Source organism: Emydura macquarii, unplaced genomic scaffold, assembly GCF_026122565.2.
Source record: "Emydura macquarii macquarii isolate MOO-44397 ecotype Brisbane River unplaced genomic scaffold, CSIRO-AGI_Emac_v2 contig_1045, whole genome shotgun sequence".
Lineage (NCBI taxonomy): Eukaryota > Metazoa > Chordata > Testudines > Chelidae > Emydura > Emydura macquarii.
The window spans coordinates 9,667,416-9,690,606 of NW_027131182.1; the positions used below are offsets into that span (position 1 = coordinate 9,667,416).

The following is a 23,191-nucleotide window of genomic DNA, read 5'->3' on the forward strand; positions in this document are numbered from 1 at the left end:
GCTAATTTGAATAGAAGGCTATGATAGGAGGCAGACAAGCGGCTCATTCAATTTAGTATTGCAAATTGCAAGACTAGGGACCAGAATACTCACAGGAAGTCTCACAAGGGAGAACAAGCAAAGAGAACAATTTGAAAATTACTGAAAGTAAAGCCACTTGAAGGTTTCACACTAGTAAAAAAGAGAAAGGTTTGGAACATATGTCCAGGAGTATGAAGTATAAATTGCTCCAACAAAAGTGCTCTTTACAGCCAAAGGAATTCACATTTGGAATCTGCAGAAACTGAAAGAAAGCAGAGAGTGACCAAATCATCATGTTAACCGTGACCTTGAGTTATGATTTAAAAACAAACTAATCAACCATTATTTGATACCGTACAATTTGATACCTAGAAGCTCATACTAAGAGTTAGATTTCCATGCTTTACTGAGAGCATGTGCAGGGTTTATGTTAGGAACTGCTTAGATACTAGTCCAGTTGGTTTGTATGTGGCATGCTTTTCTCTTACCCTTTGTGTAATATATTTACATTAGGTGAAATTGATCACAAATCTGAGAGCCTCCAGGACCTCAGAAGTTCCTGGTAATACATCTCTGCAGCTACTTACACAGTCCTCCTAACTGTAGCATCTGAGCTACCTCACTTCCTAACTATCTCTAGCGTATGGGGGGGGGGGGGGAGTAAATATATTGTTTCACTAATTAAACTAGTCCAATTAAGCAATTCTAGTAGAACTTTGAGAGGAGAATAAAGCTAGTATTTTGAGGATATTATTTAAAATCTTAATAGCTAATAGACATGGAGTAGTAAGAAATCTGAACCACAGAGACAATTAATCATAAACCTAGAAGAATTAAGACAGCTTTCTTTGGTCCACTATTACATAAAGTGTTCCAGATAGCAACAAATCTCACAGATATTCTTAGTAAGTTTTATTACAGGATTATAAATGTTCCTTAATAAACACCCACTTCACTTCTTTAGAACAGTGTTTCTCAACCTTCTAAGTAGCAAGTACCCCCTAACTTCTGAAAATTTTAGTAAGTACCCCAACACCTAGTTTTCCACAGGATTCTATATTTACCGAACTAATGTGAGCCATATGTTGGAAGAAGGGCTGAGTATATAAGGCCGTGATATGACAGATGTCAGATCTAGTGTGGATAGGGTTACCACCTTTACACCAGAGGTGCACAACTCAAATATGTATCTGGGCTAGAAGTGATGATGGCCAAAGCTAGGAGGCTTTGAGCGGCATGCCAATGCTGGGGAATATAAAGCGTCAAGCCAAATTTTTTGCCATAGATTTGAGAGGAGGAAGGGGTGAGAGAGAGAGAGACAGGAAAAGAGGGTAACTGGTAAAATCTGGGGCTGTCATAGTTGTCAATTTCACTGTTCAGCTACAGAAGTGAAATTGACAAGTGTTCTGGGCACCAGGCTTTGAGCCAGGGCAGGGGGCTGCCACCTGGGCAAGTTGCAGATGGCTGCTGCCTGGCTGCCAGTCCAGGAGGTGGGCGACTGCCACCCAATCCGAGCTGGGGAGGAGGAAGTTTCCGCACCAGCTGGGACCCAGGGATGTGAGCAGACAGCTGCTGTTCGTCTTCAAGCAGGGTCGCTGGAGGCTGTCCCTCAGCTTGGAGCTGGGGAGCGGGTGGCTGCCACCCAGCTGTGAGCCCAGCTCACGAGATGCAGGAGGCTGCTGCCACGCTCCCATCTGGGACCTGTGACCAGGCGGGAAGCAGGGGGCTGCCACCTGCCTTTCCCAGAAGTCGACAGCTGCCGCCCACCTCCCCTTCACTCTTTTTTCCCCCGATTACCCGCTGCCTGTATCTCACATATCCCCAGGGGTATGCGTACCACAGGTTGAGAAACTATGCTTTAGAAGACTGTGTAAACACTGACTAATGAATAACTATCTCACACCTGAAAGATAAATTACCCCCATTTTATAGATGAGAAAACAAACAGAATTTAAGGGATTTGTCCAAGGCCACACAGCATGATCCAGCCAGAATTACCAGAACTCAGTGCTCTCAGGTGCCCTCTTTCATTCATCCCACCATCTCCATGAGTAAGATTCACCAACCAATTACTAAACATTCCCTAAAATACAGTGAGGAATTGCTTTTTTCATCAGAGTTTGAACTTCCATTTCTATATTCCCTATATTGTAAAGTCTGAAGTAGGGATCACCTGCTTAGGTCTGTACAGCACCAAATTACACTGCTGGCACTCAGGAAGAAATACCACTAACAAAAACTGTTTACACCTGTAAGTGAAATACACTACATTTGTGACCAGCAGAAAAGTTTCACACATCTAACCAAGAGAACAAATCTCACAGCCCCCTCGGTGAAACAATTTTTCTGTGATAGTGTGCTATAGTCACTTTATTAGAGGATGTGACTTGGTTATACATTATATGAAATTATGTCTATTTATATGATCTTAATATTTTAGCCAAAATATTAATGTTTAAACATTATTATTCCAATATATCTCGTTCCCTTAATAAAAAGGAAGAAAACCATCTCAATTGACTAAGGACTAATAGTGTGGAGCTTTCTTCCTTTGTTATACTGCTGTGCTTTATAGAAAGCTGTGTAGATAAAAACTGCTGCAGTCACAATGGAATCAGGCATATCAAAGGTTTCCTTTTTAAATTAAAAGAAAATGAAATTTTATTAAGGAACTCAAGAAGTGGAGAGCCGGGTTTTTTGTTTTTTTTCCCCTTTTCTTTAAAAAAAAAAATATTGCAGTGAATTAATGTATTGATTTCCGGCTCTTACAGCCATACAGGAACAACATATTCTGGAGTCAAAGCAGGTGCACCAGAATTTGCCTTTGTCCACCCAGTCCAGGGAGGAGAATGACGTGCATTTCTTTATTGTGTAGACAGACTCGGATTGAAAAAACATTTGAAAACAAACACCAGTGGGTTTGGCTTTTTTATTTCCTCCACCACCTTCAGCAACAGATCAATGCAACGCGCTTCTTCAGTGAGTTAATGTTTACCTTAAAAAGTGATCATTCTGAAAATGAATCAGAACTGGCGGTTGCCCTGGTCATTTAAACAAGCATGCAGCGCTGAGAGCGCATTATTAACAGATTAGGGAATGCCCAGTATTCCCCTTGGAGGAAGAAATCTTTTAGCTCTACCCTATGTAAGCTACATTCATATTATTTACCGTTAAATAGCTCGTTTGGTTTCTGAAGCACATCCAGCTAGCTACAGAGTCCGCTGAGATTTAGGTACACGGCACACGTCTGGGTGACATCAGTCGCCCCCTGGATGTGGCTGTGCCCCTGGTTGGCGTCTTGTCGATGAGCTACGAAGACCCCTTTGGCCTTCTCTGGTGATCGGCTGTGGGCTGGGAAGTTCACTTTGGGGCCAGGCAGAGTCACACACCCCCCGCCCCGCGTCCTTTCAATCCAACTTGTTCAGGTGCGGGCAAGCCAACGAGACCAGCTCTAAGGCCGGGTGGGCGAGCCTCGGGGGCGGCGGCGGTCCGGGGAAAGGGCAGGCAGAGCCCTTGAATCACCCGCAGCACGGCTTCCTCCCAGAGACCCGCAGGGCGGCCGGAGCTGGGGGCGCGAGGAGCGCCCGTTGTCAGGGCATGGCCGGGCGGTTACCGCCCCGCGCGGGGCGCGCTCCAGGGGGAGCTGCTGAGGGACGGACCCGGCCGGCTGGGGCTGGGAAGCTGCGCCTTTTAACCCCGCACCCACCCCCACGCGGGGCCCGGCCCCCGCCCCAAGCCGCCTGTGTGAAGCCCCCCCCCCCCCGCCTCACAGAGCCGGGGGGCCGCGCCGCCCGCTCCCACCACGGCCCCCCGCCGCGGCTGAGGGGGCGAGCCGCGAGGGGAGCCGCCGCCCTCCCTCCGCCCCTTACCTCTGGCTGTCACCGGGGCTCCTCGGCGGCCACGCGCTCACGCCCGGCGGGGAGGCTTCTTTCCCGCCCGACACCTGCAGGCTCGCCGGGCAGAGGCGCACCGCGGCCAGCCCTCGCCTTGGCGCAGGCTCGCCTCCCGCCCAGCCCGCCAATGGCGCTCTTTGGCAAGCTGGCTCAGGACTTGCCAAACAAGTTCCTCAACTCCACAGAAGGTGCCTGCCGCGCTGGCTGCAAGCAGGGAGGGAGGTTACAGCGGGAGGAGGGGGCTGTTTGCTCATTTGGGCTCATCCCATCCTCTGGGGGCATCGGGAGAGGAGGAGGACCCACCTCTGCAGCAGCTGCCCCGAAGCCCTCACTAAGCCCTTCCCCTAGCCAGGGATGCACCCACGTGACTCCCAGGTAATAACCGCGGCCGCGGGAGGAGCAGGACTAGCCCTTCCGCCCATCCCCGCCGTGGGGGAGCGGCCTGGGCTCTGGTTACTCTCTCGCAAGCGCGCCCCACTGGGGAGAGGCGCAAGCCGTGCCTGCTCCTCCTGTGTCCCTCTCCCCGCACGCGCCTCGCCTCTCCCTGCGGGCTGCACTGCAGGGGGGGTTGTTCTCGTTTGTCAGCGGCTCAGGGGGTTCCCAGCGGTACTCAGCCTTGCCATGGGCCCTGCTTACCAACCAGTCTGAGCATTGTCAAAAATAATCTGAGGCAATTACTCATCTCCGCACCAGTCCCTCCATCTCGCCCAGTTGTGTAACTGGGGACTTTCTTGCAGGTGGGAGCTGTCTTTTTATTTTGCTTTGCAAGAAGGGGAACTAAAGCCCTGGCTTTCCTTCACAATGTGTCTTTTTTCTACATTTGCAGCTAATTATCTGTGGGGAAAGAAGCATGGAGTTTTGTTTGTTTTGTGTTTTAGGTGCATACAGTTTCGAGGTACAGTGACTCTTGTACTAAGGTCCACATCCATTTGCTGTTAGGCTGGATCCCGTTCAACCGGGAAATTGTAGTAGTTTCTTTTGGAAGCACCATATTTTAAAAAGATTTAAGCAAAAAGCAAAGGGCACTGGTAGGTCAAGCCAAAGTACAGCACAGTTGTGCACTGGTTTATGTTGTAACATATATCACTACTGTAAAAATTTTGAATGTTAAAGGTGGCATGCAAAGAAGCCCTGAAATGGATTCAGAAGCCCTGAAATGATTTTTTCCAAAGATATTTTACCTCCCTGTCTTTTTTTTTTGTTGGCTTTTTTTTTTTTTTTTTAACCTTAGAAATATCTGGACTATCAAACCTGCTCATCCCTGCTTTTTCTCAAAGACTCACAAATAATAGTACTTCCCTTCATGAAAGGGATGTTGTAAGGATAAACACATTAAAGATTTTGAGATGCTCAGATATGGCTCCCATCATAGCAGTATAAGTACCTCAGATATCTAGATAGATGTTAAATAGCTTTTAAAATGATACCCAAAGAATTTTAAACCTGTATAAAATTTACTTCCTCATCGCTTGTGATGATGTCACAATCCCACTGGTTTTGATTGTCCAGTTGCCAGAGTCCTCCAACGTAGAAGAGAAATAAATGTATAAAGCGAAAGCAAGCACAAAAAATAACTATTTACAACAAGGCCTTCTTTGCATGTCATGAAGAAGCAAAAAAAGAACACTAATACATTTTGGGGGGGGGGGGGGTTCATTTTGTTTTGTTTTGTTTTTTTGCTGCTCGCCTTGAAAACCTGGTCTTTACTGGGCTAATCAGCAGTTTTAACCCATTTATAACACATTTTGGAGATGTTTGAAAAGGCAGAAACAAAGGATCTTTTGCAACCTAGATGGAGCTCAACAGTGTTGCAGTTAGATCCTGAATATAATGTTGCCAATTCACAATTTTATTGTGAGTCTTGCCATATTTGGTATTTTACTTGAAGCCTCAGCTCCTGGAGTCATGTAATTATATGGGATTCACATTTTATTAAGAAAATGTTTCTAGCTCTCATAGTTGTGAAGAAAAGCTTGTAAACAAATCAGAGGCACCATAAAGACTCGTAACCCAGAAGGCAAATAAAAAGAATCGACAATATATTATGTTTAAACCAATCTCATTATTTTTGAGGGTCTGACTCATGATTTTTGGACAGTTGTGGTTGGGAATACTGCTTATTGCTTAATTACACTGGTGTTTCCTTGAGAGGGGTTGGCAATACTGTGAATGTATAGTTATAGTTTATTCACTTGCAACCTCCCTTTTGCTCTATTTTCAGGTTTTCTTCTTTTTGGATGAATTCTGAAGTTAAACATAAAACATATTGAAACAGAATGGAGATTTATCAAATGAAACAGACAAAAAGTACTGAGAGTAAGTTTACAGCAACAGACTTTCATAAAAATTCAGTGGGAGGTCTTGGGTACTAAACCCTTTTGAAAACCTGGCCTCTAATGTCCCTGACCCTAAGTTTGCCAACCTAAGAAACCTTCCAGATTGTTTAACCTGCAGGTCAACAAGTCAGGTAATAATGTTTCAAATGCCTTCCAGGTGACCTAAAGAAGAGTTCTCTCTTTCACCTGCAGATGTAGGTCCAATAAAAGATATTACCTCACCCATCTTGTCTCTTTTCAAGGCAATACTCAGATAAGATCCCTTCTTTAAAAAACATGGGCGAACACTTAGGATAGGACACACCAACAAACTTTTTAATGTAGGCTTTAAGAATTCTAGAGGCGCTCAATAAGGCCCTGTAATATAATTACTATACCTCTTTGTTTTCAGATAAAATACAAAATAAAACTAAATTCACATTAATACAAACATACAAAATGATGGGAAGTATACATTTTATATGCTACCAAAGGCATACAACAGATAGGATACTGAGAAAGTGTATAATTTTTTAAGTGCTGACAGTATGTTCAATTCTGTATTGAAACAAATATAGTCTCTGCTCCGAAGTGCTTAACAGAGAGTTTACACTATCTTCTTATACTAACGTGAAAACAAGATCAAAACTACACTAAGACCACAATGATAAAATAAAACACTAAACCATTATTGCAAATAGATAATCCCACTCACACTTCTATTTCACCATTTGCATAAAAGGTACTCCATTGTTTTTCCCCTGAAAGTCAAAGTATTCCCCTGACATTTAGCTTTGAAAAGTCATCTGGTAGCTTGTTTGCAATGGTTTCTGATGATTCTGTGCATTAGCAATCATTATTTTTTGGTACTAAGTTTCTTCATACTTGTTTCAACAAAATTTGCTTAACTTCCTTCTGAAATGTTATGTTGTTTCCACTGCTAGAGATTTATCATATAGTATCCAAGAGTTAGAGTCTAGGTGTTATTCCAAAATCCCATATTTTCTGTTAGCTACTATTCTTCTCCAGTGATTAAAGGACATGACTAGAAGTTGTCATCAGAGGGAAGGAGACGTCAGAAAAGGATGTGGTGGGAGGTAGAGATTTGTGAGAGTGAAAATGAGTGCAGAAATAGGGACAGAATGAATAGAGGAAGAGACAGCTGGTGAGAGCAGAAAATATGGTAGAGTAGAAGGGATGAGGAGAAGGAGATGATAAAGTGGAGTTGAAAAGGAGGAAGAGACGGCCACAGAAGTGTTTGGAAAGCACCTATCATACAGTGGGTGCTATCACAAATAAGTAAATACCTAAATAATAAATAAGAGGTATGGAGAAGTAATGCCAAGTGAGTTATGGACTGGCAGAGAAATTAATTAGCCAGCAAACCATAATGCAATAAGTTAATCAGTAAAATTAATCAGCTAAGCAATTTTACAGATAACCAATACAGCTGGTGGACATTTTTCATTTTAAGCATTTTTTCAAATATAAAATGGCCCATTTTCAAAAGTGAGAATTTTCACCAAAAATTAGATTTTTTTTTTTAAATGTTCCGTAGTTTGACTAAACAAAATATTTTCTGGCTTTTGGGATTGTTTTTTGTTTTTTTTTCCCCCGCCATTTCTCACCACTTTTTTCATTTTCACCCTCCTTTTCAGTGGCAAAATGAAAAGAGAGAAAAAACCCAAAATTGAAAATTAATGTTTTATTTTGAAAATAGGTTAAATGAAATATTTTGGTAAAACTTTTCTCACAGAAAAGATTCCCCCAAACCTCCAAAATTATTTTTTATAAACCTGTGGAAAAATTATTTTGATTTTTTCTGAAAAAAATTAATATTTTTTACCAGCTGTAGTTTTCAAACAGAGTAATTCACTTAGTCAATGGTGCTACATCTGTATAAAGCCAGCATCAAAGAGATCAGAAGCCAGCTTATTAAGATGCTGTACTGTATCTGAGTTCCCATTTGTGACATCTGATTCTGTATTTGCTAAGTGTGCACCTGTGTTTATGCATTGCAAGGTAACTGCTAATGCATATGTGGCACCCACAGAAGCTTTGAGAAGGTGCTAGGCGGTAGTGTCATGTCCTCAGGATCATTGATCAGCCAGTGATATTGTTTGTTCTGATATTATCCTGGTAGCTTAATATACTTGCTAGAGAGTTTGTGGATGGATTTCTGGGGAAACCAGTTTGAAATATCATTTCTGTTGACGAGAACATTCAAGCTCTCTACTCTGCTGGTGTGAATTTAATTAATCTCTCCTAACAAAGTAGTTGTTAGTTTTCAGATTTGCCTCTGAATTATAAAAGGCAGCATGACACTTTCTACAGTTAAACTTTCAAAAGAGATTTCATTTTAACCTCCAGTTTTCACACGCTCATTACTTTCAAAATCCATCTGCCTTTTGGGGTGAAATTTTCCATATTTGTTAAATAATATTTCTTTATATTTTGTTTTTTGAAATTTTGATCAAACTTCATGAGCCATTTTGGGGTTTATTGGAAGTCATTTTTCCCATTGTACAGTAGTTATGATCAGCTTTTTCCCTGGAATAAATCTGAAATAAGAATAACAAATTAATTATTATTAATTAATTTATTTATTTAACTGCACCCAATAGCATCAATGAGGATTAAGGTCTCATTACGCAGGATGATATAAAAATACGGATATAGATAAAGCCCTGGAGAGTTTACAGTTTCAGGATATGATCCTACAGAGGTTTACACATATTCTTAACTCTATCCATGAATAGTCCCATTGACTTCAATGTAATTACTTAAAGTAGGTGAAGTTAAGCAGGTGCCTAATAAGTTTTTGCAAAATCAGGGCATAACAGATGTAAACAAATGAAATGCTGGGCATGGGGAATGATATAAAATACAAGCAAACATGCCAGAGCAGAACAATTGTCCATTGAGTCCAGTATACTGTGTCTGATATTGCCTAATACCAGATGTTTCAGAAGAAGGTGCTAGAAACCTCCTGGTGGACAATTAAGGAACAACTTGCTCATAAGGGGAAGTTTCCTAACCCTCTGTCTGTCTGCATTTGGCTTATGCCCTGGCCTTTCTAATATATATGTAGCTTATCTAATTTAACTATGGATGTTTTCATTATCCATCAAAATGTCTAACCCAAATCCTAATTTTTTTAAACTTTATAAGATTTTGGGCTGCCCTGAATGATATTTTGTGGAAAAGAGTTCTCTAGGTTAATTGTGTGTCAGGTTTTTAAAAAAATCCCTTAATCCATTTTAAAATATTTGCCTTTCAATTTCTTCCTTTTGCAGCTTAGTGATCAATATTGTAATGAACTGGCTGAACAATAATATGTGAGCAGAGGGCAGTGTGATGAATTTTCTAAGGGTGAATATTCTACTGCACTTCAGTTTCCTCACTGGAGGGAGATAGCTCTTCTAAGAGAGAAAGGTTTTCTCACTGTTGAGAGAGAGCTTGAGACCTGGAAGAACAATGAGGCAGGCAGCTGTTTCTGATGGCTGTCAATAGTGACTGAGCTAGGGTTTCTGGAATTGGCTGTGTGCAATTTGTTCTATCTCAATTTAACAGGCTTTATGTACATAGTGTAAATAAACAGATTACATGGTTCCTGACTACATAACTTCAGTTTCTCTCCATCAATAGAAACTGACCAGTTGTGAGGCCATGAAACTGCATATGGGTATCAAAGAATTGTGCATGTGTGCAAACACACACACACAATAAGCCATTTGCAAAATAGTTACCCTATTTGCGCACACAATCATGGTAACTGTAATCTGGTAGTTTCACATTTGCATGCACAGTTTGATACCTCAGTTGCTTCCCTCGCTTGTTTATAATCAAAGCCTTAAATTCTCTAACTTGCTTTATCAATTTGTAATAATATTTAACTTATCTCCCAAGGATGCTATGAGGCATTACTAGCTAATGTTTGCAAATTGCTTTGTATGTTTAAATACTACATAAGAGCAAATATTACAGTTGGCAGGACTGGCATCTGTGCCAATGAATGGTTTGGTTGTGCTATCAAGAATAAGCTGTTCTGCTCTCTCAACAAAATTAGAGAAATTCATTTTCATTAAATAGAAAAGTTTATGCATCGAAAGACTCTCATTTTCCAACCAGCATGTAGTTAAAGTAGTAAAATTCAGTGACAATTACACCGTTCCTCCTCACACAGACCCTGCCTCATCCATTTGAAAAATGGGGAAAGGGAGCATTGATTCTAGCAGTCATTAGAGCTGTTTGAGTCAGTGGATATGTACTGACCCATGTCATATGACAAGGATATTGGTCTTTTTTCACATAAATTCCAGCTGGTAATAGTGTGATCAGAATTCGTGTGTGTTACACCTTGATTCCACCAATCATTACTCCAAGATGAACATGAAGAAACACGATAGGAGTCATTCCATTCAAGGAGTGAGAAAGCTTCCTTAGTTTAATTCACCCTATTTTGGCTTGGCATAAGAAAAAGACAGGCTATTTTAGCCTACGAGATTATGCTCTCTGCTCTCCTTCAGCCATGCGTCTTGCAGGTTGTGACCAACACCCCATCAAATGGTCATTTCCTGTTTCATCCTTTTACCTCTTTCTGTGTGTTGACCAACCACAGCCTAATGGCAACACAACTGATGCCTTGACTACATGGGGAAAACTGACCATTTTAGCTATTCCAAAATAGCTTTTCTTGTTTAATTTAGCTATTCTAGAATAACTCTCCCTCGTGGACACTCTGATCTAGATGACAAATTAATAGAACAATCACATGGGGAGCTAGTCTGGAATAGCTATTTCAAAATCATGTTATTTCACAATAGCGATGGTGGTCAATTTCCCCATGTAGACAAAGCTTTATTGGGACAGACACTTTTGTGCAGGTTCCTTGCCCAAGACTGAGAGGGGGGAGTAGATTCCAGTAATTTGATTCTTCAGCACCTCTCCTAACAGGTTATGGGTTTCTCCTCTTTTTGGGGACAGCTGCAAGAAATTACCAACACAACAGTAATCTTAATAAAAACAAGATTAATTAAAATCCGAGAAAATGGACTTCACGTGCAAGAAATAGTTTGCTTAAACTCCTGAGACTATCTCATCTTAGTTAGCTCCTGATCCAGGCTGCATCTTTGATTTCCAAATATTTTTCACCAATTACCTACACACACAATAGCGTTTGGACTTGCTGCTTTCTCTGGCAGATGGACCATTGCAGATACAGAGACCTTTTAAAGATGATTAATAGCCATCTTTCAAAGGTTTTTCCCAGTATGCACTTAGACACATGTCTAAAGGGAAGGGATATTTTACACGGTGGCAGGACTGGCAGGAAAAGGAAAGGTTGCAAATACACCAGGTACAGTGCGCAGCTCTGGTCTCCCATGTTTAAGAAAGATGAATTCAAACTGGAACAGATGCCAGGAAGGGCTACTAGGATGATCTAAGGAATGGGAAACCTACCTTATGAGAGGAGACTCAAAGAGCTTGACTTGTTTAGCTTTAACCAAAAGAAGGCTGAGGGAGATACATACATAAATACATCAGATGGATGAATACCAAGGAGGCAGAGGAGTTATGTAAGTTAGGTGCCAAGGTGGACACAAGAACAAATGGATATAAACTGTCCATCAATAAGTTTAGGCTTAAAATTAGATGAAGGTTTCTAACCATCAGAGGAGTGAAGTTCTGGAACCGCCTTCCAAAGGGAGCAGTGGGAGCAAAAATACTAACTGGTTTTAAGACTGAGCATGGTAAGTTTATGGATGGGATGAGACTGCCTCCAATGGCATGTAGCCGCTCTGCAAGTGCTAGCAGCAAATATTTCCAATGGCTCATGATGAGATACTAGATGGGGAGGGCTCTGAGTTACTACTGAGAATTCTTTCCCAGGTGACTGACTGGTGAGTCTTGTTCACATGCGCGGGGTCTAACTGATCACCATATTTTCACCTTCCTCTGCAGCATGGGTCACGGATCATGTGCCACTTTAAACTAGTGTAAATGGATGGCAACTTGGAGTCTTTAAAGCATGATTTGAGGACTTCAATAACTCAGCCAGAGGTATAGGAGTGGGTGGGTGAGGTTCTGTGGCCTGCAATGTGTAAGAGATCAGACTAAATGATCATGATGGTCTCTTCTGACCTATACTCTATGGGTCTGGCTTTCCTACAAGTTGTGCACAGACCTGACTCCATCACACCTTTCTTGCCCACAGCTTTCCAGCTCCTGCTGCAGCGTACTCTGCTTGCCATATGGTGGGCCCCCAGCTGCTTCCCCTGTAGTTGCCTTCTCAACTTGCTATGCAGCTTCTGCAGAGAGAGAGAGAGAGAGAGAGAGAGAGAGGTGTTACATCCTGGGTTAGGGTCTTTTAGAGAGTTTCTGTTTCCTCTCCATACCGGCCAGGGGAGGGAATGTTACTGTGCATCTACTCTGGAGGGTCATAGGTCAGTGGTGGGTGGGTGATGCGATGGTATCACAGTTGTCCTATTTAGTGAATTCATCCCATCACTTTGACTAGTTGCATCTATTTTCAGTTAAGCTCTTGTTCAACCCCCCTCCAAGCAGTTACTTTTTTTGCCAAGAAATGACTGGCCCTCCATCATACAGGCAGCAATATATACAAATTTTAACCCTTGAGTCAAATGCTACTTTTCTACATGTAAAAGGCCTTCTAGATGTGGAACCATGTCCTGCCAAACCAGATCAAAGGCTTATCTGTCTGTGCCCGTGTGTGTCCATCACTACCGGAATATTTTAAGGATAGATTCACAAAAGGAACTTAGGCTGAGTGTTGCAATGTCTAACGTTTAGGAGCCCTGTCAACTAGTGCCATCCACTTACCCAAGTATAGGGAGCCTGGGTGCCTAACAATGCATGGGGAGAGTGCAGCACCTAAAAAAGGACTCCACGAAAGCCAGCATGCTGAGTGGGGAACCACGTAAAATAGCCAGTTCGAAATGTAGAGGAAACAGGTGTAGCCTAAGCCCTGTCCCTCAAAGGGAATTTGGTGCCTAAGTCTGGGTCAGAGGGAGACACCCCCTGCCACTCGGGATTCACAGCCATGCAATCTCTCCTGGAGTTAGGTACCTAAGTGCTTGCTCAGCTCCCCCCACCCAATCCCCAAAAGTAGCATAATAAAATAGCAGGACTGGAACTCCCGCTCTTGCACCTTAGATTTGTGCCCTACCCATTCTGCTATAGAGTCATTCTCACCCACTCTCTGGTCCAGTATATATTTAATTATGCACACACAGTGCAAGTTTGAACAGGAGAGATGGAGAGCCTTCTGTAAGAGAATGCCCCACTGCCCAGTGGCTAAGGGAATACTTTTTTGCAAGGAGGGAGACCCAAGTTCAAGTTCCTGCTCTGCACCAAACAGGCAGGGGGAATTGATCCCGAATGAATACTCTAAGCACTGGACTAAAGGTTGGAAGCGGGATGATGACTCCTCCAACTAGTGTTTTGTATAGGGCTTGATCTGGTAAGTAGCTTCTGAGAACACCCACTGGATCAAGCCGCACAGGTGAGATAGGCATGACAACACCTAGCCTGAGAACCCCATTGGAGCTTAGGTGTGAGCTAGGCATCCGAGTGCCTAGACAGGTGACTGTGCACATGCCCAGTGGCAGATATTTAGTGCCATGGGAACTTTGCCAGTGGAAATTTAGGTTGCGGCTTTTGGGCAGCTACAAAGTTAGGCAGCAGCTGAGCAGATGTGTGGAAGATCTACATTTTGGATTTAGGTGCCTAAAGTGGCAGTTGATGCCTAAATCCCCTTGTGGCCCTTAGTGCCTCACAGCATTAACTATTGTATCTTCTGAGGGTCAGGAATTAATATCACCATTTTACCAATGGGGAATGGAAGCACAAACAATTTGAGTGATTTTTACAAGAGCACAAAGGAAAACTGTGACATAGCTGGCCATTGATCCGAGAGTTCCTGAGTCTCCACCAGCTTCTTAAACACAAAACCATACTTCCTTTCTGAATGGCATAATTGTTCTCACAACTGATATTCTCAATATTCTCACACTGATAATACTTGATTATAAATACTCTGTTTCATTCTAAAAGGAGAAAACTCAAGGGAAATGCAACTATTTCTATGCCCAAATATCCCATGCAACTATCAATGTTCAGACTTTTACTCAGACCTGAGGTTGCCATCTGACTGCTTCAACGATTAAATAATTATCTTTAGTTTTTGTCTTGCAAATAGCTTATGTCCACCATGATGATGATTCAGGATGAATCTCTGGGCACAGTGGGTGATGCTATGAGCAAGAACCTTCCTGAGTGATGTAGTCACAGCAGAAACATGCTTTTAATTATAATGTATGATTTTTTTTTTACATTTTTTTTGCAGTTTCAACAATTTTGCAGAGATTTTCTCCTTCTCTGGCTTGAGGTTGGATCACGTTTTGGTGGATTTAGCACGATAGGAGATTTGGTCAGTTTGCCTCTGGGAGCTGGAGAGTGAGGCAAATGTAGTGTGTTTGATTCGCCACCATTTGGACTTTGCTTCTTTGACCAATATGTGAATTTAAAGATTTTGTACTCATGACTCTCAGTAGGATAGGTCCAGACTGTTTTAGGATAAAACTGCCCCAGTTTATAGAGCTACCTATGTCATTTTCACAGGGCCCCCACCAGGGGAGGAAAAAAGGTACACTTTACCGGGGCCCGGAGGCCCTGGGGGGCCTGACCCAGGCTGCAACCCCCATTACCCCTATTACAGGAAGGGGCCCATGTTACAAATTTGTACTGGGCCTGAAAAAAATATGCTTGGGCCCTGCATTTTCATAACTGTCTCAGCTTTGGGAGATTCACCACATTTAAGTTGCACTGAAGGTGCAAAAAGCCCAGCAAAAGGTAGGAAATTGAGTGCTAAAGCTAGTGCATGCTGTAGAACTTTTCCTTTATCTTCTTTACAGTAGTGAGTGTTAAGGACAGATTATCAGCCATAACTTTATATGTCCTGATTTTTTGTCATAGTTTGTGCTACAATCTTAAAATGGTTGAAAACATGGATCTGTTTAGGTTTTAGGGGACACTGTTCAAAGGCAGATGTGTGTAGACCCAAGAAGACTTCATTAACCAGGACAGGAAAGCAGCCAGATTGAAGTTTTGACCTTTTGAGTATCACTGGTGGGACCAGTAAAGGAAATTATGGTTAGCTGCAACTTGCAATGTTTGCAGCATTCAACTGATATGGCAAAACGGTAAAGCAGACATCCCTATTCTTCTTCCCATGGATGGCATCTCTGCAGTGCAAATATCCTCAGGACAGACCACCGTAAATTAATGCTCTTACACCATGGGACTCTACAAAATATGGATTCCTTTGCTGCTACACAGTTTTCACACATCTAGGCTAGACCTGCTTTAAATTAGACATGTCTTTGCACTTTCTTGATTCTGAAAGTTAATTAGCTATTAAGCAGTGCAGTGCAGGAGAGATTCTGTCTTTGCAATGCAATCTCCATTCTGTGGGATATATTATTTTTCTCCATACATATTCAGGATTTCCACTGATATTTTTGAGAGCTCCATCCCACATATGGAGAGGAAAACTGCCCCCCTGCCTTTTACAGAAATAGAAATAGTAAGGCTTTGATACTGTCTCACATGACCTTCTCATAAACATACTAGGGAAAACCATTCCCAGAGAGTAGTTATCAGTGGTTCACAGTCAAGCTGGAAGGTCATATGAAGTGGGGTCCCGCAGGGATCAATTCTGGGGCTGGTTCTGTTCAGTATCTTCATCAGTCGTTTAGATATTGGCATAGAGAGTACACTTATAAAGTTTGCAAATAATACCAAGCTGGAAGGGGGTTGCAAGTGCTTTGGTGGATAGTATTAAAATTCAAAACAATCTGGACAAATGGGAGAAATGATCTGAAGCAAACAGGATGAAATGTAATACGGACAAATGCAAAGTACTCCACTTAAGAAGGAACTACCAGTTGCAAACATACAAAATGGTAAATGACTACCTAAGAAGGAATACTGCGGAAAAGGATCTGGGGGGTCATAGTGGATCACAAACTAAATATGACTCAGCACTTTTTTGTAACACTTGCAAAAAAGCAAACATCATTCTGGGATGTATTAGCAAGAGTGTTGTAAGCAAGACACAAGATGTAATTCTTCCGCTCTATTCCACGCTGATTAGGCCTCAACTGGAGTATTGTGTCCAGTTCTGGGCTCCACGTTTCAGGAAAGATGTGGACAAGTTGGAGAAAGTCCAGAGAAAAGCAAAAAAAAGATTAAAACTCTAGGGAACATGACGTAGGAGGAAAGATTGAAAAATTGGGTTTGTTTAGTCTGGAGAAGAGAAGACCAAGTGGGAACATGAAAACAGTATTCAAGTACATAAAAGGTGGTTACAAGGAGGAGGATGAAAAATTGTTCTTGTTAACCTCTGAGGATAGGACAAGAGGCAATGGTCTTAAATTGCAGTAAGGGCGGTTTAGGTTGCAAATTACGAAAAACTTCTAACTGTCAGGGTAGTTAAACACTGGAATAAATTGCCAAGGGAGGTTGTGGACTCTCTGTCATTGGAGATTTTTAAAAGTAGTTTGGACAGACACCTGTCAGGGATGGTGTAGATAATGCTTGGTCCTGCCTTGAGTGCAGGGGACTGGACTAAAAGACCTCTCAAGGTCCCTTCCAGTCCTACGACTCTATGATTCTCTGAAATTTCATCCACCATCAATTGGCTTAGTCATCGCTGTGTGACGATTCACAAAGAATTTCCTTTCTATATTGAAAAAGGAGTGTGGACGCCGTACCTTTTTTTTTTTTTTTTCTTTCAGGATATTAGAACACATTAGGCCTGAGGTTCTGATCTAATTCCAATTAGGATAATTACATTCTGCCTATAGTATCTGAATGCCTCACAGTTTCAAGTAGATGACATATTTTTCCTTGCTTTCTCTGTGAAATTGTTTTGTAATAAACAGTAATAAATGTTTGTTCCTGGAATAATTTGCCATAGCTTGTATTTTATCTTTCTATCATTATATGATCTGACGCATAGGAAGTGCTTCTACTTCAAGCTGTACAGTTGTGAGAAGTGCAGTTCACAACTTAGAGAAATAAAGAGGTCACTTGTTATATCTCATTCATGCACTGCGTACTTTATTGAACAGACTGGCAAGACTAGTTTAGGCACGCAATAATGATGGGAACAGCAAACCATAGTGGCTAAGCTAGGTATACAGAGATCTGTCATAGCCCAGTGATCACACTCTGCAGAACGTAACAAACTGGAATGACACCAAGGGAGTGGGGTTTGTTCCAGGAGGCATGTTTATTTGGAGGGCTGGTAAGGAGGCTTGCTTGAGTGTTGTTTAAATATTTCTTCAGAGACTGATATTTACATTTCTGATATCTGCATTTTGTATTAAATAGTCTGGTATTAAACACATTAGTTTCATTTAAGAAAGAGACAGAAAAGGAAAATTAACACTTGAAATGACCAGGCACACAAAGCACCTTTGTACTGAGATTAGTATCATCCATGTAAAACATTCCTGGGTTAGTTTTTAACTGCTCTTTCTTTCACCCCACTCATTCATGCTGATGCCAAATCCCACCATTTCTTCCTTCACAACATCTAAAAGACCTGTTCCTCACTGCCCAGAGAGGTGAAACTTTAACCATCTCCTCTCTGACTTCCCTGTTTCCCACCTTGCCCCCTCCATCCCATCCAGAGTGCAGCAGCCAAAATGATCTTTCTTTCCTGCTGTTTGTACCTTGTCTCTCCCCTATTCGTATCTTTCAACTAGATCCCCTTCATCTCCCCAATGAAGTCTCAGTTTCTTATGCAAAGCCTTGAAGTTGCTATACAAGGCGGCTGCTGCCTACATCTTTGGTCTGGTTTCTGATCACATCTGTCCTTGCCCCCATCACTACCTCACCATTTGCTTTGTTTCCTTATCGCTTTTCTGTCTGTCATGACCTCTTTATCCCAGTACACCGGGCTCCACCCTCTTGAAAATAGTCTTCTGACACAAGTTTCACAAATACTAACCAATGTCAATAAAATGTCATTACCACTCCCTCCAGGAAAAATGTTCTAAGTTCTCTCACTGGGGGATCTCCCAGTGCATCTTGTGTAACCTATGTCTTTTAGGTCCTAACCTTTCAAATGGATCTGCATGGATCCATGTGGCTGTGTGAAACCCCTTCAAAGCCAAGGAGATTAATGGGGCTCCACATAGGTGGCAGAACTATGCCTGGGGGTATCCAACTGAAGAATTGGAGCCTAACAGACACATTTTTAGGTGCCTGTGTGAGGGACCCTGTCTCTATTTATGCATTGTAAATCAAAGTAGTATGGGTTGGATGAATGGACTAAAAATGGATAGAGAGCTAGCTAGATCATTGGGCTCAATGGGTAGTGATCAATGGCTCGATGTATAGCTGGCAGCCGGTAACGAGTGGAGTGCCCCAGGGGTCAGTCCTGAGGTCGGTTTTGTTCTGAGAGACCATTTGTGTGACTGGTGCAAGTTACAGCTGACTGTGTGTGTGATTGTGACTGGTGCAGTTACAGGGACTGTTTGGCAGTTGACCGTGTGTGTGATTGATTGAAAAGTGTGAATTGGGAGTGCTTTGTTCCAGGTGGGCCTTGAGTGGTTGATTGGAGAGTGAGGCTTTGAGCCAGGGCAACTGCTCCGAGTCAGCAGCCTTATAAGAAGCAGCCAGTTGTGAACCAAGTGAGCTGCGAACAGAGGAGAGGCAAAAAGAAAGAGATTGCCTGGAAGTTCGCCGAGGGGGAGAGCCCACAGCGGGTTTTTGCCTTTCAGACTTTGCTGAGCAGAGGAAAGATATGGAAAGTGAGCGATCTGCTGTTGTCACCTGCACTGGACGTACTATGTTTGTCTTCCTTCCACAGGATAGAGCCGACTTCATCTGTACAAAGTGCAGGCTGGTTTCCATATTGGAGGAGAAGGTTAAAGGACTAGAGACTCAAATATCAACCCTGCGTTGCATTAAAGAAAATGAAATCTTTCTCAATCGAACACATGATTTGCTTCTGCAGGCACAGTGTGAGGAAGATTCAGAGAAGGCAGGGCAGGGGAAACTGAAGAATGGGGAAGAAAATTGGCAGCATGTGAGCTCCCTGAAGAAAGAGAACCTATATGCCCACCGTGCAGATAGAGGTAAGGAATCGTTTTCAGACTCTCTGCACAGGTACTGCAGCGGAGAACGATTTGGAAGACTCCTCTGAGGGAATGGATCAAAAGGAGACCCTGTTGAACAGAAGGCAAGGGATGCATTGTCCTAGGGATGGGGGTTCCACGACCACCACTCCCAAGAGAAAGAGAAGGGTGGTGGTGGTCAGGGACTCCCTCCTAAGGGGGACGGAGTCATCCATCTGCCATCCGGACCAGGAAACTAGAGAAGTGTGCTGCTTGCCTGGAGCTAGGATTCAGGATGTGACAGAGAGACTGCCGAGACTCATCAAGTCCTCAGACCACTACTCCTTCCTACTTCTCCAGATGGGCACCAACAACACTGCCAAGAATGATCTTGAGCGGATCACTGCAGACTATGTGGCTATGGGTAGGAGGATAAAGGAGTTTGAAGCGCAAGTGGTGTTCTCATCCATCCTCCCTGTTGAAGGAAAAGGCCCAGGTAGAGACCGTCGCATTGCGGAAGTAAATGCATGGTTACGCAGGTGGTGTTGGAGAGAAGGCTTTGGATTTTTCGATCATGGGATGTTGTTCCAGGAAGAAGGATTACTAGGAAGAGACGGGATTCACCTAACAAAGAGAGGAAAGAGTATCTTCGCAGATAGGCTGGCTAACCTAGTGAGGAGGGCTTTAAACTAGGTTCGTTGGGGGATGGAGACCTAAGACCAAAGGTAAGTAGGGAAGTGGGACATCACAAGGAAGCAGGAGGAGGAGGGTGCAACAGGGGAGGCCTCCTGAATTGCACTGAGAAAGTAGGGCAATCAGCTAGTTATCTCAAGTGCCTATACGCAAATGCAAGAAGCCTGGGAAACAAGCAGGAGGAATTGGAAGTCCTGGCACAGTCAAAAAACTATGACATGATTGGAATAACTGAGGCTTGGTGGAGTAACTCACACGACTGGAGTACTGTCATGGATGGGTATAAACTGTTCAGGAAGGACAGGCGGGGCAAAAGGGTGGAGGAGTTGCACTGTATGTAAGAGAGCACTATGATTGCTCTGAGTTCCAGTATGAAACAGTATGATCATTCCCCTCTATTCCGCATTGGTGAGACCGCATTTGGAGTATTGTGTCCAGTTTTGCGCCCCCCCCACTACAACAAGGATGTGGAGAAGTTGGAGAGAGTCCAGTGGAGGGCAACAAAAATTATTAGGGGGCTGGAGCGCAAGACTTATGAGGAGAGGCTGAAAGAACTAGGCTTGTTCAGTCCACAGAAGAGAAGAATGAGGGGGGATTTGATAGCAGCCTTCAACTACCTGAAAGGGGGTTCCAGGGAGGATGGAGCTAGGCTGTTCTCAGTGGTGGCAGATGATAGAACTAGGAGCAATGGTCTCTAGTTGCAGTTGGGGAGGTCTAGGTTGGACATTAGGAAAAAGTTTTTCACTAGGAGGGTGGTGAAGCACTTGAATGGGTTACCTAGGGAGGTGGTGGAATCTCCATCTTTAGAGGTTTTTAAGATGCGGCTTGACAAAACCCTCGCTGGGATTATTTAGCTGAGGTTAGTCCTGCTCTGAGCAGGAGGTTGGACTAGATGACCTCCTGAGGTCCCTTCCAACTCTATTATACTATGAACATCTTCATTAATGATCTGGAGGATGGGGTGGATTGCACCCTCAGCAAGTTTGCAAATGACACTAAGCTAGGGGAAGTGGTAGATACCCTGGAAGGTAGGATAGGATACAGAGTGACCTAGACAAATTAGAGGATTAGGGCAAAAGAAATCTGATGAGGTTCACCAAGGACAAGTGCAGAGTCCTGCAATTAGGACCAAGAATTCTATGCACAGCTACAGACTGGGGACTGAAAGGCTAGGCAGCAGTTCTGCAGAAAAGAACCTGGGGGTTACAGTGGATAAGAAACTGGATATGAGTCAGCAGTGTGCCCTGGTTGCCAAGAAGGCTAATAGCATATTGGCTAATAGCATAATAGCGTATTAGTAGGAGCATTGTTAGGAGATCGAGGGAAGTGGTTATTCACCTCTATTCAGCATTGGTGAGGCCGCATTTGGAGTATTGTGTCCAGTTTTGGGCCCCCCATTACAAAAAGGATGTGGGCAAGCTGGAGAGAGTCCAGCGGAAGGCAACAAAAATGATTAGGGGGCTGGAGCACATGACTTTTGAGGAGAGGCTGAGGGAACTAGGCTTGTTTAGTCTGCAAAAGAGAAGAATGAGGCGGGATTTGATAGCAGCCTTTAACTACCTGAGAGGGGGTTCCAGGGAGGATGGAGCTAGGCTGTTCTCAATGGTAGTAGAAGACAGAACAAGGAGCAACAGTCTCCATTTGCAGCAGGGGAGGTCTAGGTTGGATATTAAGGAAAAGTTTTTCACTAGGAGGGTGGTGAAGCACTGGAATGGGCTACCAAGGGAGGTGATAGAATCTCCATCTTTAGAGGTTTTTAAGCTGTGGCTTGACAAAGCCCTGGCTGGGATGATTTAGCTGAGGTTAGTCCTGCTTTGAACAAGGGGTTGGACTAGATGACCTCCTGAGGTCCCTTCCAACCCTAATCTTCTCTGATTCTCTGATTCTATGATTTAGTACATTGTTGGCTCTTAATAATAAATAATAATAATAATATAAAGAATGAATAAGAACAAATCAATATATTATTTGCTCTTTAAACAATGGAATAAATGCTTACTTTTATTTGACTGTGTGCTCACTTTTATTTCTGGGTTTCACTCATATGCTTCTTTACATTATATTATATAGTAAAATAATTTTCTTGCCCTAATATAAAGCTGTTTTAGACAAATGAAAGATCAGTTGATTTCAAATTATAACCATGAAATAATCTACCTCAGACACTAGTATAACTTAACTGGTGAGAAATACAAACAACCCTAGGAAACTTCACAATATTGTCTAATCTTCTATTAAGGAGAACCTTATGTAAATATCAGGGTACTGTGTTGTTTTTTCACTTAGCCAGGAGAGGGAGCAATTCACCACAAAAAGCTGGAACTAGACACAAGAAACAATATTAATTCATTAACATGTTCATAGACTCTAATGTTAATATTTGCTTTGGGGCAAATTCAGTTACACTGGACTCAGATATAACAGAAGACAGAATTTGGTCCTGTGTGAGCATTGCATGTAGGCACATGCAAAATTCTGGAAAGTGACGAATGAAAATGTTTCGATTTTTAGGCACCCACTCTAAGAAATTTTGAAGAGGTTAACTTTTCAGATGGGGGGTGCTGAGAGCTTTCTAAAAATGAGGTTCTTTTAATGTGTCTCAAATAGGACACCCCAAAATAGAGGCAACTTAAAACATTAGACACCTTTGAAAATCTTCACCATAGAGATTAAATAATGAATATCAAAAGTAATTAAAATATTACTGTAATTTAAATGTTAATGTTAATATAGGAAGCAGAAGGATAGGGTGGGAGAAGAGAATGGAAACTTCGAGTGGTTTGAATACACTTCAGAAATACATCCAGACATTTTAGGGATTAATCAAACAAAACCTTATAACCTCTGGAGCAGTGGTCCCAAACCATCTCTTACCTGATCCGCACTTCCCCAGCAGCTGCAATCGGGAGCCGGGGCCCGGAACGGGGCCAAAGCTGCGGCTGGGGGCCAGGAGCCGGGGCCTGAGCTGTGGCTGCGGTCCAGGTGGTGTCTGGAGCTGCAACCATGGGGCCTGAGGCTGGGAATGGAGCCAGGGCCTGGGACTGGAAATGGGGCCGCAGGGTCTGGGGGTGCGGCTGTGGCCAGGAACAGGGTGTAGGAGTCAAGGCTCGGGCTGCAG

General features: G+C 42.9%; 1 protein-coding gene across 1 annotated transcript in view; it reads right to left on the reverse strand.

Moving 5' to 3' along the window:
* ATP8B1 (ATPase phospholipid transporting 8B1) overlaps window positions 1-4,244 on the reverse strand; it is a 118,656-nt gene extending 114,412 nt beyond the window's left edge. The window contains exon 1 of the mRNA XM_067545451.1: window positions 3,891-4,244. The gene's annotated coding sequence lies outside the window, so the exon portion shown is untranslated. The remainder of the gene's footprint in view (window positions 1-3,890) is intronic.
* Window positions 4,245-23,191: the final 18,947 nt, after the last annotated feature.